The sequence below is a fragment of the Camelus ferus genome, chromosome 19 (assembly GCF_009834535.1).
Source record: "Camelus ferus isolate YT-003-E chromosome 19, BCGSAC_Cfer_1.0, whole genome shotgun sequence".
In the NCBI taxonomy this organism is placed as follows: domain Eukaryota; kingdom Metazoa; phylum Chordata; class Mammalia; order Artiodactyla; family Camelidae; genus Camelus; species Camelus ferus.
The window spans coordinates 24,330,289-24,351,117 of NC_045714.1; positions in this window are offsets into that span (position 1 = coordinate 24,330,289).

Genomic DNA, 20,829 nt, shown 5'->3' on the forward strand with positions numbered 1-20,829 from the left:
AATAAGATGCTGAATCGGGATTTCAGCTTCTATTTTCTGACCTCAAAGGCTTTGTTCATAATTGGTATAGTATAACATGGCTGATTTTATGACCAGCCATTGCTATAGCCACATCAATTTCAAATGTAGGGGAGCAAAATATGGCTACCCAAAATGTCTCTTTAACATGAGGATTAATTTAGAATGATTATTTTTAAGAAACAGAAGATTCAGCAAGCTTTTCTTGTTACCTCCCATATAACTGCCTAAAGAATTTAGATAAAGGACCTGCTTTTAGAATAGAGATGTTACCAGAGATATTTGCAGAGAACATGGTCTGGGTGTGACAGGGGAAACTCAGAGAAGCCTAGAGAGCCCTGTCTCTGCCTGGCCAAGCAAACATTTGTTTAGCAAACACTTGCTTTTCTATTTCCATGTGAGTTGCCTTCCTCTCCTTTGAAGTCTCAAACCACTAAGACCACCATCTTCTTTTGTCTTTTGCTGAAAATAGCATTTAAGGTGAGGGTTTGGGCCATCTTAGCAAGTTACTCAGTTTTCTTAGATTACCACCATATATACAAGTCATTTAACTTGAAAAAAAAAATCTCCTGTTATTCTATCTCACATCAATTTAATTCTAAGATCAGCTAAGAATACAGAAGGGTAGAGGAAGATGTTTTTTCCTCCCTTACAGAAGAAAAAATAATGGTAAATGGAGGGCTGGAGTTATACCCCTTTTGCATCCTGGCCTGTGGGAGCTGGTGCTGTTGGGGGATATGGGGAGTGAAAATGCCCAGGGTTTTCACAATTGTCATCTTCTTGCCATTTTCTCTAGGGTCTGTGGGTCCCAGGCTACAGTGTCACATACTGCCCTGACTCTGCCACCAACATAGCTACTGTAGAAATCCTTTACCCCCCACCACGCTGTCTCTGGTATTTACTCTCCTTTCTTCTTTCACTCACATTCATAAAAGGCTATGTTTCAGATAAGGAAATCTGGGACTTTTGAGATATCTGCTTAGTTTGATATTGAATGGTATCAGCTTGATATTGAATGACTTAAATGCTCAATTGTCCCTTCCCCAGCCAACAAGGAGGGGACTGCTCAGGCTCCTTGTCCCTTATTTAAAGTGTAACCCCTCAATTCCCCCTGGGAGGTGTAAGTCTCCTTAGGGTCTGAGTTAGAAAAAATGGATGCTTAAAGACATCCACTACTAATTGGTATCATGGCCAAAAGGAGAGATAATACAGAGATAACCCACCTCTGTAAGATGACTGTGTAAGATAATAATGATAAAATAAATAGCAGCCCATTGTATTGTAATGTAAAAAGACACAAGACATTTAAATCAAAGTGTTGTTAGTATCTTACCTTGTTTCAATAAATGCTAAGTAGAAATATATTTATTCAGATATTTCCCCCTCATACATTTTGAATCCACAATCAAGTGTTTCCCTTTATATTCAGCCTCCCATACCTTTTTACATTTGGAATTGCATCAATCCGTTTTATAGCTGAAGGCAGTGACATGCTAACAGAAGGTGAGTGCTACACGATCTGGTTTCCAATTTAATTTGCTACTTGCTTCTCTAAAAGTTTGGGGAAATTATTTTCTTTGAAAACTGGGAGTAAAAGACTCATAAAGATTAATCCCAGTTAATGGTAATGTGGGGACCCAGGATGCCAGAGGGGAGTAGTGCTTAGTTTCTGACATCTTAGCTTGAGAAGAAACAGTTTTCTTATTTGGGGGTGTGTGTCCTTGATGTTTGGGAACCTGTTCTTGGAACTTTCCTTCTTCCTATGATTTCATGAACTAAAATGTAATGATTTTTCATTTTTCCTTTCATACATAAACAATTTTTCTTTTCTTTTCTTTCCTTTTCTGCTCATAATTTTTCTTTCTATTCCATAATTATTTGGTTCTCACCTTTGTTTCTAGATTATATTCCCTCTACTGGAGAGTCTATAATGCCCTGGCCTTTATCCTTATCTGTGAATTCTCTCTTGAGGGACAGGCTCAAATCTCCAAATATCAACCAAATATTACTTGAGTATTTTATTGTCACCTGATGCTTATTCTCTGAACAAAATTCATTAATTTCCTTCCATATCAACTTTCTTGATGTTTTCATATCACCATAATTCTATCCATAGATGCAAAGTCTCTGTATCTTCTAGGTGTTTATTTCTTGTTTTTCCTCATCAAATTCAATAAATTATCGATTCCCCTGTTTTGTTTATAATGTATTTGAAATTTCTATCCTTCTCCCAGAATATCTGGTGAATTATAGCTAACAACTTTGACATATTAATATCACAAATTTATGTTTAAATGATGTGATAGCCAGCCTCCAAGATGCTCCTGAGTGATTTCCTTCTCCTAATGGCCATGTCCTTGTGTAATTTGTCCCCACAAATTAGAGGCTAACTCTGAGTGGCAATTAGAACTCAGCAGAAATAACGATCACTTCTGAGGTTTTGTTATAAAAGAGACAACAGTTTCCATCTTGGCCATGCCTTCTCTTTTGCACTTTTCTCTTGGCTCACATTCACCATGTCATAGGAGCACTATAAAGAGGTCCATGTAGCAAGGACCTAAGACCACTGTTAAAAAGCCACTGAGGAACTGAGGTCTACTGTCTGCAGTCAAATGAGTGGCTTATAAGAGACGCACCATCAGAGACATGTAGCTAAGCCTCTTCCAAATTCAAGACCTGTGGAAACTATGTGAGATACTGAATGTTGAAGCTAAGTTTCAGGATAAATTGTTATGTATCAAAAGATAACTAATACAATGACTTTCCTCAAGGTAGAGTTCAGGATAAATTGTTATGTACCAATAGACAACTAAGACAATTTCTTTCTAGTATAAATAGTATATTAGTGTGATTAAATTGTCTTCAAAAATTAAGGAATGGAGTAGTGTCCAGCAGAGATCTGCTGGAGTCATGCAGTCCCTGGAGAGAGAAGTCTGCTCCCTGAGTGGAGAGAGCTTGGTGGCCATGGGAGTGTGGACAGTCTCACCCCATGAGACTCCTTTGGAAAACATGAAGGAGTGGAGTCAGAAGAGATGTTAAGTTACCTAAGTTCACCCAAAGCAACCATCTCCTCTGCAGTCTTTTGGTAAGTGGCTGATAGGATCTGAAAGAAAAAGGCAAGATTCACTTAGGATGTTTGAAATTTGTCTCATAGCTGTGGTGAGGACCCAAGTAGGTATTCAAGCTCTGATGAGAGTGAAGAAGTTGCCTCTTTATCTATTAGTTTCTCAATTATAAGACATTAATTGACAAGCATATACCCATCCAGATGAAAATCTGTCAAATCTACTGGCATAGTGTGTGTAAGATGTTTTTACTCTAAAATAAAGTATTCTTGCAGTCTTTCATGTTTGGGAACATATTCATCAAACTCCAAGAGGTTTGGCCAGTTTCCAGATAACAGGTAAGCATTCATCAAATAAACAGAGAAAGCAAGAGCTCCTTAGAAACAGACTTAGTTGCTAAGCTAGCAGCATATGCACAGTATCATGCCACAGTGCAAAATCAAGTGAAGACTAAAGTAGCATCGGTAGCCATGGAAGTTTTGATGAGATTACATCTTTAGCAGTAGCTTTATGGAACTTCTTACTGGCTGTAAGCATGCACCTACAAGACCCACTGGGGAAATAGCTCAGAAAGTGTAAGAATCCCCCATGTAGACTTCTGCCTACCTACCTACCTACTCTTCTAGACTTTTGTAAATATGATATTTGTAAATGTTAATATCCTATTTAGATATAAACCATTGGAAATCAATTGAAGCCTGGACTTCTGATACAATATATGTGGTTTTGATGTTCATCACATTGGTTGATGTGCTGGTGGTAGAGGGCCATTTTGTCTATCCTACAACTATTTAACATAAGTATACAAATTGGCAAGATGTTTTAGTGGAATAATGTAATAGTGCCAAATGCTGATGCCTGATTTTTCAAAAAGAGTTTCAGAAAGTATACAGGACTCTCAATCTTTGAATGAGAGTAGAAGTGATTGACAAGGCATTTATTTGAACATGAGTAGCAGTGGTGAAAAGTGTGATTGAAGAAAGATGCACACGCATACAAAAATAAAGTGAAGATAAAGCTGGAACCACATGTATGGTCCGTTAAATCATCAATTTGCTTGACCTTGAGATATAGGCCATTGATTTAAAGCATTTAAGATTATAAAAAATAGAACATGTTTATATACTGATTTGCTAAAGTAGAAGAAATGGGGAATGGTTGAAATAATGAATGATACCTGGAAAATATAAACTCATTAAATCTTTCTACAGTATGCATTGCAAGCATTGGAAAGGTACTGTCTAGTGATTCCTTATGATTGGGATCCATAGCCTGATTGGCTTTGTTACTGTGCACCCTACCCCTCTATTTTCTCTCTTAGCTTCTGTGATATTAACATCATTGAACTCATTTGACTCAGAAGTTACACAAAAATTCCTTTTTAATATTTTGAACAATTTAGAGAATGCAGAACCATCATAGAACCATTAAAACTATTTTAAAACAGAAGTTCCAAATCACAGATATCACATGGGAATATTATTAAAGGGGTAAATTTTATGAAGCTACATTTAATAAGGATAGTCACAGTAATTTGAATTAGGCATTATCTCTTGAGGATACATTTGGATGGAAGGGAAGACAATTATGATTAGTGGGTAGAGGATGAGGCCCTGATTTCTAGCCTGTAAGATGGTATCAATTAACTGGGTATCAACTATAGTCTTGAGAAAGGAACAGACAGATTCATTAAAACAGAAAACAAAGTCCCAACCCCAGCAATGTAAAGGGTATAAGAAAAAACTTACACTGCTTCTGATGAGGTGCTGTATGGAGAGCATTGTAATTCTGATCCACAACATACCTGATCAGTAAAGCAATGGCTCTCTCAACTTCGACATTTAACAAGACCCATCAGCTGGCTCAGAAACACTGGGAGAGGAATTTTACATAGAACAAATGTATAACCAACCCTTCTATACACTGCACTTTTCTACTGGGAAACTGAAAACCACAGAGATGATCTATCAGTTCTAGACTTGTCAAGTGTATGGAGAAACGTATTTTAGTCAACATGGTAGAAGTGTCATTGTATAAAGGTGGCCAGTTTTGTTCTACATTCTAAGTTTTTGAAGAATTTTGTAGTATTTTCTGAGCTAGAGTTAATATGCATTATTAGCAAGAACTGAAAATTACAGTATCAGTGGCTGGATTAAAGGAAATGATAGGAGGGTAGAGTTGTCAATGTGTAGGAACCACAGATTTAAATGAGAGTTTTCAGTATGGGGTGAATATTTGGAAGTTTTAGAAGTTATTCCAGTTGTATCTTTAGCGTTCTTTCTTGTAGAAATGAGCAAGATTATCATCATGTGGTTAGCTTATTGCCTAATTATGGAAGGTGAAATTAATTCTGAATTTGTTAGCATTCACTGCAGCATGTTTAAAAATTTTACAGAAATAGTTATTTTCTGATTTTTTTTCTTTGGAGTTCTATATAAAACTGGAAAACACTGTGTACTGTTATATGTTATATATATTTAAATGTTATGTTTAAAAAAATTAAAATCATCCTAACACTAAAATATTTAACTGGAATGACTCACAAGATTTTATTCACAGGATTTCATTCTCCATGCTGAAGAGCTGCAGAAAAAAAAAAGTACCCTAAGTTGATTTTGGAGAAACACATCCTTTCTCCAAAAAAAGGGATCCTGTTGTTTTCCGGCATTTCCCCTCAGTCTCTGAGATAATACTTAATATAACAACATCTCAAAATATATATTCTGAATTGGCAGGAGAATCAAAAGTTATTTAAAGGTAAACTAACTTCAGATTTCAAAATTATCCCAACTCTACTTTAACTATCCCAAATTTGTAAATCAACTAATCTGCAAGTGAAACTCTTGATTTTCTTAAAATTCAACACATGGTAGGGATTGTCTTTCATTGTATTCAGTAATAATTTTAACAATAATTACTAACGTGAGTGACTTTAAATATTCTTTTTCAAAAAATTAAAAGAAGATAAAGGTAAATGATGAAAGATTTACAGTGTCTATTAAAAAAAAAGAAACAACTTTCTAATGAGTTGTGACTGAATAAGAGAGATTTAGCTTTTTCCAGTGAGGCCCATAAAATGCATTGTCAGAAATTAACTGTGCATGTTGTAGAAGTGATGCTGGATCTTAGCCTGGCTTTTCAAATGGTAATATTGATTATTTCCTCTGTAATACAGGTAGCACTAATTAGAAATTAATCAAAATGATTAACCTCTGCACTCCTTCAGTGAATGAATCACTTTAAAAGACATCAATGGAAAGCCCCAGGAGACCATTTTAGGTAAGGTTTTTGTTTGAAGTTTTAAATGCGTAAAAAGCTAAAAACTAGCAATTTACTAATCTAAAATATTGACCTAGTTGGAGTACAATAGCAGTCATAATTGTCACAGGTTCCCTTCATTTTACACAAGAGGCATTAACAACTTAAACTTTCTACTGGAGGTAAAATGTCTTTATCTATTGTGTAAAGATATGTGGGAACCATATGTCTCTTTGGAGACACTTTGGAGACCTAAACATAGATAATATCAGCACAAGTTATTTTTCATGTGTCAAATATATGTGATTTCAGCTGAGAAATTAATGGACACATGTTGTAAGCCAGTGGTTCTTAGAGTTTTGTCCTTGTACTTAATTGTGTAACAGCACCTGAAATTTGTTACACAGGCAAATTTTACAAGCCCCACCCAGATCTACTGAATTACAAAGTCACAGGATCTGGATGAGCAATCTGGGCTTTAACCAGCCCTTCTACTGACTCAGGTTAATGCTTGTGATAGAGAAACAGGATCCTAATAAACCACCATCGCTGAGAGTGATCCACTGTTAAAGGGGGCATCCTCATAATTCTCAAATCTTAGATGTTGAGGAATTTATCAATAAAACTTAAATCCTGTAAGACTTTGAAAGCAAAGACTTAAACAGCTTTTGTTTCTTGGCTTAGTGAATTAAACCCAAATCTTAAATTTTGTAACTCAGGCATAAAAAGCCAGTTATAGGGGGACACTTTAGGGAACTGGAAAAACCAGGAATGATATGATTTGCTCTCAATAAGTTCTGTTGATTAGTTCTTTGAATTGTTCATATGTAGATGTAGACATGACCTATTAGCTTCCTGATTCTAAAGCAAAATGAAGCATTGGCTATTTTAGAACTTCCCACCTAACTATGAAATATATATCAGTAACACCACTATAAACAGCTTTCCTTGCTTGAATCCTGTGAACCACAGTTAGAAGGTAAGGAACTCCTAATGTCTAAATGCAACCTGAAGTTCTGTTCATTTTGAGGACTCCAACTCCTACTGATAGTGAATAGAAAGTAACAACGCATAGAACTTTTGTTTCCTAGCCATAACCTCCAATTTCTCCTTTCTGGTTTAAAATGGAATTACTCACCTTGGATCTGTCTTTATTTTTTCTTATTGATATATATATATTGTGTGTGTGTGTGTGTGTGTGTTTTGGGGGGCAGAGAAGAAGGAGTTTAAACTCATTCCTCTCTTTGCCCTGTATGAAGCAGACTAAAACTGTTATCAACTTATTATCCCATGAATACCCAATTCCATCAATATTTGTATTATGATACTATATGTATTATAATAATTCACTTATATGGAAGCTTATTTTTAGAACTTTTTCAAATATAGATTTTTCAGCTGTTTCTTGTTTTAATTTTTATTTGACAAATGTCAAAGTAAGTTTCATTATTTGTGTACTTTTGATACTAAGCCACTATCTTTACAGATTTAATATTTTGTTTTTGGTAAATTATTTGATTATTGAGAAAGTGTTTGATTCTCACATGAAATAGTTGTAGATACAGATAGATATAATCATACCTCATAGATACTGAGGGTTCTGTTCCAGATCATTGCAATAAAGCAGATATGGCAATACAGCAAGTCAAACAAATCTTTTGGTTCCCCAGTGCATATAAATATTATGTTTATTCTATGCTGTAGTCTATTAAGTGTGCAATAGCATTATGTATAAAAAAATGTATATCCCTTAGTTAAAAAATTCTTTTTGCTAAAAAATGCCAAGCAGCACCTGAACCTTTAGCTAGTCATAGTCACTGGTTTGGATCACCATAACAAATACAATAATAAAAGAAAGTTTGAAATATTCTGAGAATTACCAAAATGTGATGCAGAGACATGAAATGAGAAAATGCTGTTGGAAAAATAGTGCCGAATGACTTGTTAAGTGCAGGTTTGCCACAAACCTCGAATTTGCCAAAAGTGCAACATCTGTGAAGCACAATTTAAAAAAAAAAAAGCACTATAAAGCCTGTAAAGCTCTATATCACCAAAGTGTTCTCCAGAATGTCTGGCACGGTGATCTCCAACTGCAGTATTTCTGTCTTTATATTTATATATAAATATACATCTATATAGTGCACGTTATATAACTAACTACATTGTTTTATAGATATATTATCTAATTAGACTGTATATTTATATATTATGTAATATTGCATATTTACAAAGTTTACATATACAATTTTATATATATGCAATCAAGTTAGAATGAAAATTGGAATGCTTATAGCTAACCCTACAAAACTGTAATGTGTCTTCTTATAAAAATCTTTAAATACAAACTATTTTACACTACATAATTAAATTTTTTTTAGAACAACAAACAACATAAAGCAACTTGTTAAATAAAAATATTTAGCCTGTGACCCAAACTCACATATTACTCAGCAAATCACTAATTGGTTTAATTCGAGGAGCCCAGTGGTCAGCATCTGCAGCCGCTCAGGAAGGCAGCAGCTTGAAACCAAGAATGTCCTTCAAAATTGCCTGAGGGATTTTAATATACACAGACCTAGGAGTCCAAGCTAGAACTCCCAGAGAAGAATTTTCAAGGTAGGAAGTGTAAGACATTTTGTTTTAATTCAAGTTAAGGAATTTTCATTTTATAGTAAATAATCAGGGCAATATATGATCCATTGGAAACCTGAGAAAATAAAGAATCTCTGAGGTGCTGCTGATTTAGATGTTTTGCTTTTCTGAGGCTTCCCTGGGATGACTCCTACAACTAGTGTTTTGATTTCTCCAGCTCATTTCCCAGCTATCCCATCCGTTCTGCCTCAGTGTTCCAGGTCCTTGGAATGTCTGATGGTTGCCCTTTCCCAGCTTCCAGCCCTTTGGCAGGTTTGTCCTCTCTTTTGCTGTTTCTCTTTCTCAAGTTATCTATTATTTCAGTGGCTCTTTATAAGCAGAAATATATGCTTAGTCTATCATATTTAACCAAAATTAGAATTAATGTGACTGAAATAATGTCAGGCATTTTGACCTAGAAAACCATACGTTCTTTTCTTTGGGAGAAGAAGGTTTTCATCTAGAGTAAATCTGAATATAGCTTTTGTCCTAACTGACCAGGTCATGTCTAGCTTATTTCTAGTTTGGATTTATTTTCTTTGTCCTTTATACACATATCCTATATCTGGTTTCTTTTAATCTTTGGTTGTTTGTTTGTTTCAAAGAGTAGTTTTTAGGTTATTCTCAAGTTTCCTTCCATCCCTCTTTTCAGATGGTCCATCTCTTGCTACCTACTGTCATCTTACTTCAGCCATTCCTGGTCTCCTGTATACTGCCTCCTCTCTCAACCAGCACTCTTTCCACTCCAGCCTATTTTTAAGATATTCTAACCACAAGTGCTACAAATTCCACAGTATTTTAACATAAATTGGTAAGTCAGTCTAATATTCTTCAGATTCCTGTGGCAAATAGTTTCCAGAAATATGCCCATATTCAGAGTAATATTTCTTACCTTTATTTTTCATTTCTTCAGGCCAGGATGGTTCTAAAATATGTATAAGACCAGTCTAGAAGTGAGAATTATGGCCTTCAAAATGGTCATATTTATATGCACAGGTGAAAATTAATGAGACTGGAATGTCACTTGAAGAAACAGCAGTGACTGCAGCTTTAAACCAGCATATATCAAATACTCAGAGTTTTGTGAACAAAAGCCATGCAATTTTCGGTCCTTTTTGTGCCAATAGCTCACAATATCTTATTACTCTGGACATTGTTGTTCTTTGGTTCCAGGTCTCCTCAGCCCATGACTCTGATTTTGGGCTCCTACTTTCATTCTTGCAAGTTTTTTGGCCTCTTTGACTGATCTTGTGTCCTCAACTTGAGGCTCTATGCTCTTATGAACTTAGTGTTAAATGATCCTTTAGTATTTCTGTTGCCTGAGTCATGTCCATGCTCTGATTCCTCAGAACCCAAACCCTGACAATGTGGGCTGGCACCAGGAACACTCTTTCATCCCACTGTGGCTGGAATTGGAGCCCCCAGAAATGTAGTGAGTCAATGCAGTCAAACTATCTGAAGCACTCTGCATGTTTGGTTGGGTATCTTTTTAAATAATAACCAATGTCAGTATTCATTTATTTCAATTCTTCCTTGATTCTGTGTTGATTACTTCCTGTATAAAATGTTTTCAGCTCCAAAAGATAATACTTTCCCTTGATCCTATTTTGCTGATTGAGGATGAATATTGTGTCCTCTTAAACCAACAACTAAAGGAATTACTTAATCCCCTCCTCTAACCAACTCACTCCATCTGGGCCAGGGGCAGAGTTTACTACTGTTGCAGATATGTCAAGAAAGGATTTGGCTTATGGTGATTTAAGAAAGTTCTATCCATATACAGATGTCCATAGCTTGAGAAATTACTGACTTTCTAAAGTGATGTCATATTTTTTGCATTCCTCATCAGTTACTTACTATCGCTGTAATACTTGGTAACAAACAACTACTGAAGCTCAGAGGCATATAGAGCAACAAACAGCCATTGCTCACATCTCTGAACTGGTTGGGTTAGGAGACTGCTGATTTTGGCTGAGCTTTTTCACAGGTGGCATCAGTTGGCTGTTGACCAATCTAGGCTGACTGTGGCTGGATGGCTGACTCTCTCAGCTGAGCTGCCTCACTCTGATACACGTGTCTCATCTTCTCCTAGGAACAACAGGATAGCCTTGGCTTACTTAAAAAGAAAATTATGGCAATGACAGATGGCAAGAGAAAATATCCCAAAAGTTCAAGCTTACTTCATGTCTCTGCTTGTATTGTATCAGCTAAAAGTCATGTTGGCCAAAGCAAACAATATGGCATTCAAGAGCTGAGACGGCAGGCGCTACAAAGTTACATGGCAAAGTCCCTGGGTAGGGGAAGGGTGAAGGTCATTGATGCATTCAGTTATCATATTCTTTGTACACATGGGAGCAAGACATTTAAGCAAACAGAAATTACAAGTCCAAATTGTCTAAAAATTTTCAGAAAATATTATTATTACAATATTATCCCTTGGAAGTCTTCTCCCAAGCATGAAGTCAAAACTACTAAGAACAGTTTGTGTAGAAGCATACCTAATGGAAAACTGCCACTTTCACTAATAAATGCTTTCTATTAGGAAATGAAAATTATCTTAGTTTTTATGTTAGTATTGTGTTCAGGAAAAAGTACGTAGTTTGTTTTATTCTTTGAAAAATAATTATAATCTTAGACAGCTAATGGGTGTGGGATTTCTTTGGGGATGATGAAAATGTTCTGAAATCAGATAGTAGTAATAGCCACACATCTCTGTGAATATACTAAACACCACTAATTTGTAAATAATAAAAGGGTGAATTTTAAGGCAGGTGAACTAATCTTAACAAAGTTATAATTTAAACTATTTAAAATTTGAAGCATCTTTAATGTTGCATGTATAAATAAGAAGTATGTATTATACCTAATATACATAATTTTCAACTTTACTGCTTAAATTTAACAACAGTAAAGGAAAATTTTTGTAGTAGTTACTTTTTCTATGCAGAATTTTGGAATGCTTACTTAAAACTGATTTTGGTATAGTTCTGAATTAAGTGCAAGTAAAACCTTAAAATAAATCTAAATGAAATAATGTAAATCAAAGCCTTAGGAAAACATAAGCATTATCAAAAAGGATCTCATTGCTACAGTAAGTAAACAGGTATAAGTTTATGATTTATAAAATGTCAAATATACTGTTAAAATATTTGTCTATCATCTAGGCTTTTTCCCTCCCTAAGTTCCATTTATCATGAATCACTAAGAGCATAATCACATTTTTATACAAAACATAATACAAGGACTCCATGAAGTGCATATTAAACACAAAGTACACACGCTAGGAGAAGGCTAGGAACATGCTGATGACTAAGCCAAGGTCTCTGCCTTCAAAATCAAAGAAAATTTTAATACCTGGATTTTAATTGGAATATTTTTTCCTGAATTAATTTTTGTTATTTTCTTGGGTTCTTTTCACAATAAGCCATTGAATTAGAAAAGATGCTATTTATGGATTTTCTGACATTATAGCATAAAGTAAATATCTGTATTCTTAAATTTGGATGCTAACATTATACCCTGAAATTCAAAAAAAATTGCTGCTGTGACATTCTCATAGGGACCTTGTCATCTACACAGACAAAAATGCTTGAGCAAGTGTTTGTTACTCAAAGCTATGATTCTATGTTATGAGTCTCTTAGTAACAAAAAGTGTATAAACTAACTATGCTAAATTAAAGCTTTATATATACAAGAATTATTTTTTAAAGTGTTGTGAGCACAAATTAAGCTGATAATCTAATTTATTCTCTTTCTTCTTCTCAGATGTTTTTTAGCAAAAATAAAGATCCAAATGTGCTAGGTTGAACCAGATGAAATTGCTATTTTGTAGGTCCCAAGTGGTCAGACACTGACAATTCTGTGTAGTTCAAACAAACAGAAGTAATACTGAACTGATAGACTGTATATTGAGATACACAAAGGCATGCTCCAGGCCATTTCCTCACAAAACTATTCTGCCCTCCAGAATAAGAAGATATTAAATAAAACCCCAAATTTGTTGGCATTAAAGTTCATCATGGTTTAATCCCTCAAAATGACTTATTCCTGAATATAGAATCATCCTTTCTGGTCTTCTATGTATATGTGATTTTGTTGCTAACATTAATGTAGATTTTTAAAGACAGTTTATTTACTGCAATCAAAGCTAGTGTCCTTCTAAGTGGTTTTCACTGGATTACTATCTAATCCACATTCAGCTTCCCTCTCAAAATTAATCTAAGTCAGGAAAATGGGATGGGGAAGCAAATAGAGGGCATACTATTGTGTATAAAGAATGTTTTAGTGAGAATCATTAAAAAGTGCTGAGCATATCATTGAAGTCTATCAAGCTTTAGAATAGATCATTACCAGATAAGCTGGCTTGAGACATGGGAGGTCCACATATTAGTACCAGTATCTTAATTTACTTCTGCGTTAGTTTTTCAAATCTATATAATATCAGTCACAATATTATTTCCTTAGCTTCATTGCAGAGCTGTTGTTCAGATTAAATACATAATATCCATAAGCACTATTTTCAAAATAAACAATACATTTTAATAACTATTATTTTTGTATTAACTTCAAATTGCAACAATGCGATCACCTAAACATTTGACAAAAGTAATCCATGTCTCAATGGTATTCGAAAGAGCATTTTTGACATAGCAAATGCCAAAGAAAATGGCTCTATTTTTAAATCATTAGTATAATGTAGTACATTTATAATAATCCTGCCAGCAAGAAATCCTCCCTCCCAGACTTCCCATGTAGGATTGCACTTTCAAATCCTTCTGAAAGAAAGCTCATTCAATTGTGCATTTTCAAATTTATGTATAATCTGAAATACTACCACAGCCTGAAATCTCTCTTCCTTTCAGTTAGCTAATTTTATTGTACCACAAAGTGTGAACCGATTTTTTTTACATTTACTTTGAAAGTAAGTACGCTCATACAGTACATTGTCCTACAAGAACTATAGTCTGTGTATTAAATATAAAGCAATTTATGGTATCAGTTGAGATGCCTGTAACTGAATACATGACTCAACCTGACTGAATAAGAATATTTATTATCTAATGTAACAACAGTATAGAGTTATCCCAGGACTGTTAGACACATTGGTCCAATGCTGGTCTCAAAGACAGGAGGTCCTTTTTACCTTTCTTTTCCACCATGTTCAGTTTGACTTTATGTTCATGGCTGCAAGACTGTAATTGATTCAGATGAAATATTAAGATATGAAAATATCCAGGTGAAGAAAAGGACTATCTCTTTCCATGTTCTCTAAGGAGAACTGAAACTCATTGTAAAACTTTTGCTCACAACACATTTGCCAGGATAGGTTTGTATGTAAATCACTGCCAAGGGGCATAGGATTGCCATATTGACCAAGGTAAGTCATTTAGAGTGGAAAGGATGTTGGAAAGTCAACCACAAAAATCACCTTAATCACACTCTCTTCCGTTATTCTCGTATAAAGAGTCATCATATGTATGCATAAATCTTAACATGAAAATACAGGCTTCTGAGATGCTTTTTTAAAAAATACTCAGAAGCCAGAGGAAATCCTGCACTCCAGATTAACACATAAGTAGCTTTCAATTGATAAGGAACAAATAAATAAATAAAAATTTTATTCATTTCATCTGACCTCATGTAGTTGTTGATTATGCATGCTTCTGTTTTCTCCATAAGGGTACACTCTTCATGCCAGAAAAAACACTGAGTTACCTACTTTCCACAAAAACTTTCAGAAGGCAAGGTGTTCATCAGGTGGTCAAAATATGTTCATTTCATTTAATTTCAGAATTTGCAAGTAAGAGTAGTTGAAAATCTCAACTTATATACTCAGAATTTTAGCATTTCAAGATCACATACAAACACATGAAAAAAAATTATCAGACATTTGAAGAAAGCCTCTAACATGAAAAAAGTCTTAACAAAGAAAGGGAGAAAAAAGGAATTTGGAGGAAATAGAGAACATTTTGTAAACAGAAATTTCAGAGAGAAAATTTAAAATGATTATATGTATAAAAAAATAGAATCCTATAATAAATAATATTTAAAGAACAGAGTTAACTCTGTGTGTGTAAAGTGTGTATGTATAACTATATATATAAAGATAGAGTTGATAAAAATGTCCAGTTTTAAAAACAAAAGACATAGGAATATATAAGAAAAAATATATCAAAGTTAGGGAACCAATCCAGAAGTATCAATAGCTAATAATAAGAGTTCCAAAAAAATAACAGAAAATATGGAAGTGAACATTTATATTTAACTATTATGCAAATGGCCCATAACCTGAATAAATATTAGTTTCCAGAAGAATCAATAAAAGTGCCCATAGCAATGACCAAAAAAACCCCACACCTATACCAAAGCCAGTCGCCGTAAAATTTCACAACAGTGGATATAAAGTGAAGATTCTAAATTCTTACAGAAGGAGAAAAAAGAAAGCAGGCCCCTCCAGAGGATCATGATACAGAACGTCCTTAGCCTTCTCATTGGAAGCTAGGAGAATGTGGAATGATGTTTTCAAAATTCTGAGACAAGATGGTGTAAATCCAGCCAAACCACCAATCATGTGTGAAAGTTGTCTAAAGGATTTTCAGATATTCAAAGTCTTGATGCACATATTCATCTTCAAGAAGCTAACTGGGATCTGTGCTCTGCACAGTTGAATGAGAAAAACAAGAAAGTGGAAGAATGGATACACTGGAAAGAGTTTTCACACAGAAGAGGAGTGAAAGTTGATAGGCAAGAGAAGGAAGTCCGAAGATGACCGCCAAGCAGGAAGTCTAGACAGCAAATGATTCAGACTGGAGCTGGAGGACAAAGGACTTCAGGAGGAAGACCTCCAAGAAAAAGTAAAACTAAATAGGAATGTGTTTAGGTCCTTTGAGGAGACATTTAAAGATTGTTTGAGGATGAGCTTGTGATGGTCACACTGAAAGCTGACCAAATGAAAAAATTAAATCCAAGGCAACAATGAATTGGGCAGAATATGAAATATAATGTTACTATACTACGTGGCATATTCTACGTGGCTTAGCTATTTACATAGTTACATAATGCAAATATTGACTATTGAGTTAACTACTAAACACTAAGAATCAGATTTATGTAATTTTTTTGGAAGAAATTTTGTGTGTGTGTGTGTGTGTGTACATAGGTATATGCTTATACATGTGGCTATAAATATGTGCTTTTGCAGAGAGAGGGCAGCATAAGAAGGCTCAATCATTCTCCTGCTTTCAATTTTGGCAGGTCCATAGATACTGCTCATGACTGAATAATCAGGAAACAACAGGATACATATATGATTTGGAAAATAGAGGTAAATAACAGAAGGAACAGCTAAAATGTTAAGTGGAGTACGGTATCTGGGGTTTACAATCTGAAGTATGGAAGAGTAGAACAAAAGACTTGTTTTGGTGCAAGATTCATTGAACTATCAAACTCTTTCAACAATAAGTGGTATGATTTTGCTAAAAATGAGAATCAAAGAAACAATAGGTAGAATACTCCTGAAAACAAAATAGCCCCTAGTGAAGAAAGGAAATGAGTGGCCATTGAACAGGTTTTTTTTTAATTTGTCAATTATTTTATACCTATAAAATAAGCATGCCATGTGCATGTATAATCTCTTCAAAAATTAATCATATGTTATATAAAGGGAAAAAAAAACAAAGACTATGGTATTATATAATCATGCCCCTCCAAATATATACACAGTTTTAATGAAATCTTGCCTGAAATACAGGCACAAAATAGACCATAAGTATCTCTGGGATACCTTGAAGAAAATGTCATATAATGAACTTATCACCTTCCATCTTATGGTATTCCATTATGAAATATAGAGTTTAAAAGTTGAGACTGTATCTTGAAATCAGTATCTCTTCAAAACCTTTTACTGGACACTTACCTACTTTTTAAATTTTCTATTCAATAGAAACAAGTGATGCTCCATCTTAGTGATTTCATAATTGATTATTCTGAAAATTATCATTTTCAAGTTTTGATATTTTATGCAATAAAGGCATTCCATTTTTTACATTACTTGTATTCCACCACAGGAGTTTGTAAATATAACATGGATCTATCCCAGAATAGCAAATACCTAGTAAATAGGTCCAGATGTTTAGGAGAACAACTTTCCACCTGCATGTCTGTAGGACTCCTTTGCCTTCTCCCCCTCCACCTCCCACAAAGTTCTCTTCTCTCATATCTTACTTAATGTAGCAGATGTGGATTAACTAGAGATACACAACAGCTTTTTAAAAATTGAACAATTACTGATTTTATCAGCATAGTAATAAAAAAGTTTTATCTTTCCAACTCAGAAAACCATTGGGTGCTAGAAAACATTTAAATAAGTTTATATTTCTCACATTAAGATTCCCTGATTTTTCAAAGAATAGTACATATTGACAGCTACAAAGAGCTTTAAGGAGGGGGAGTGGTTTTTTTCTTGTAAAATACAAAGTCCAATCTAAATGTAATGGCTGCATTTGAACCCATTTAGAGTTAGAGAGATGGGGAGGTTTAGTTTCCTGAGTCCTATGTAATGTAAGCAGTATGTCTTTAGAGAAATCTGTCCTATTGGGATAAAGGGAACTTCAGTAATATCTTCAATGTACCCAAGGGTGGATCTATTCTTATGCAAATACAATAACCACAGTTCTGTATAGGAAGCTTCCTTCTATGCATGATGCTGCTTCTGTGCCAAGCTACGGAGGGAGAGAAAAATGATTACGCTCTATGTCCAATTGATTCTGCCTTTCTTGCAGAGTGTGTCAAATACATTGCATTTTTCCTGAGCCCATTTAGATGGAGTATTATCCTGCTGTGTTCCTTTGGATCCTGTACAGACTTCTGATTGCTGAATTGTAACACTAATCATAATAAGTATCTATGTAATAAGTTCACAATATGAATTGTTCCAGATTGTCACATTTTCTTTCACAGAGCAATCAAGCTTATTTGTACAATCTACTTGCTCCCAGATAAAACAAAAGGCAACAAGTAGTTTTTGTATGTTCATCACACATTATAAGTGGCAATTTAGGTCTAGTACATCAGAGAAAATGAAAGATGATAAGAGAAAGTGCTAAAGAACTTTTCAATAAAGCATATTTGGATTTTGCTATTAGTTTTATAGATATTATCATTATATATCCAATTAAATAATAAAAATTTGTTTTTTTCACAGCAAGCAATTTTGTTTTTCCTATCTAGAATCTGATATTCATTTTGACAAAAGAGGGCATACAAGTTAATTACAATTCAAATATAATACTGTAAATATAAGTTACTGAAATAGAATATAGAGCAAACTTATGACCTTCAAAAAATGGTCTTCTAGGATTGACTGCGGTTGGAAACAGTTTACCCTCCCTATCACTTCAACAATTGCCATGTGGTCCTTTAGTTAATGAGCCGAATCTGGTCACCACTTACAGGTGGTGGCAGAAATGGAGAGGGATTTTCCTGATATTGACACTGATACTTTGCTGAAGAGATATTTTACTTTTGTCTTGTTGCTGATTCTGAAACATAGCCCATTTTGCTGACCAATGTTTTCTACTAGTATGCCAACAAATTCATTACAGCAAAGGGGGAATTACTTCTCCTCTGACTTTTATTTAATATTTTATCAAAATCAAAGGAGCCTCTGGCATTATGAGGATAAATGCACAGAACATACTTGAAAAGACTAGGAATCTTAGTTGACTGTCTAATGGTGCCTAACTTGTATCTACTCATGATCAAATAGAAGCAAATATTCAATATACATCTATAAAGGTGATTGCATCCCATTTCTCATGCTCTGAGTTCATTTTTGGTTTTACTAGTGGTTTAATTTTTAACCACTAGGATATTATACTGGTCCATCCTGAAGTGAAAACCAAACGTGGTTTTTGGATAGTAACTTCATATCCTAGTCACTGGTCTATAGTGTGCTTTCTGCACTGTGTCCTCAGTATTGAAGTAGTTGTTGAAGTATTAGGAGTGAAATTATGTAACAGCTTTTTAATTAATTAAGTGACATAAAGTTTAAACTGAACATCATAAATCCATTTGAATAGACACACAACAGCTGTAATGCCTGAGAAATGAAGGGTTCAGATATTCTTTAGAAAATAAAAACATACAGAGTGAATTTTTCCTGAGGCCCATCTGATAGTTTATCCTCTTCACATTAAAATGTATGTGATAAAGTGAATGCTATCTTTTAACTCTTTCTTTTCTGGCTACAACTGCCATTTTTATTTCCTGAAAACTTGATTCCTCTTTATTGTAAAGAATAAAATTTAAACTTCCCAACTTTCTAATTTGAAAACCCAAGGAATGAAAACTCTGTTCTGGGACAGCTAGAAGATGTCAATTAATTCATTTAAACTCCAACAGAAAGTAACAGAGTAACAGACATCATGTTCTTTTGGATGGATGGCAGATAATTAACCAAGTGATTTCCAAAAGTTCAAATATAAATAAATAATTCACAGTCAATTTTATTTTTACTAGATATTTTTACTAGATGTAATACAGGCCATATTAATATGCCACAGAGATTTCCATAACTATCCTCTTTCTCTCTGACTCCCAGAGATGTGCCTTCTAATAAGACCATGATGTTATATAAATGATTTTTAGGCTAATATATATATTTCCTTTGATATTTTTCAAGTGAAAGTTACAATAGCTAACATTTATTTTTATAAGATAAGAAAGACATCGTTCTTATTGCAGAGTCACAAAATACTTTTCAAGAAAAGTATTTAGGGGTATAGAGTGTGTAGACATAAAAACTCATCTAAATAAATTTTCTTATTAAATATTACTTCCAGGTTCTAGATATCAAATCATAGTTTTCTCAAGTTAAAATATTTGCTACATCCAAATATCAAGTGCATGCTTTTCAAAGATTTATTAGCTCATTAATGATTGAAATAGTTAAAGAGTAAAGCTGTTTCAAAGAGCATTTTGAGGAACCAGGCAAGTATAGGCATTTAAAAGATAAAGCTGGTGAATGATCAACAGAGGGGTAAAAAGCACACATTGGAGGCTATCTTTTGTAATGGACATCTTTACCAGGCAATAACAAGTTAATGCATAATTTCCAGAGTCTAAAGATAAACAAAAGTACATTCCCCTAGATGATGAAATAATAGTTGAATGAACTTGATAAATTATGTTCCTAGACTCTTTCGCCTTATTACTATGTTTTCCACAATTTTTCTTTACACAATTATCAACCCTAATTCCTGACACCTTACTTGTAGTTCTGACTTCATTCACACTCTGAAGCTCCGTTATCCCTCAGTCTTTCCATTTAAGCCCTCCTCTCTCCAACCCCCGATATTCTATAATTTGCCTGTAAAGTATGAGTGGGTGTTTTGTTAATCATCCTTCCTAAGCCGTTTTAATCTGATGTTTCTTTTAAAAAAAAAATTGTGAAATTGATACCCATTTTTTACCTCAAATCATTATTACTTTTCATCTTTATTTCTTCTGTTCTTGAAATAAATCAATCTTTTTTCCAGATATCAGCAATTTTTCTTCCAGCATGCCTACCTCTAGTTTATCTTTTAGTCTTTTGTGTTTCTTTGTTATTTTTTCTCCAAGAAACTTTCTTGATCTGATCTTCTTGCTAATATATTCCTCATCTGTATCCATATGGTCCTAAATTCTATCTATATTTATTTTAATATTATATATATTTTTTCTGTTTATTTTGTATATTGTTATTCCTGTTTCATCTTAATAATATCTTCCCTTTTATCTTTTAGTTTATCATTTCACTAATTTCAAATTGTGATACATATATTCTAATACTTTTCCTTCTAATAGAGTTAGTAGTTGT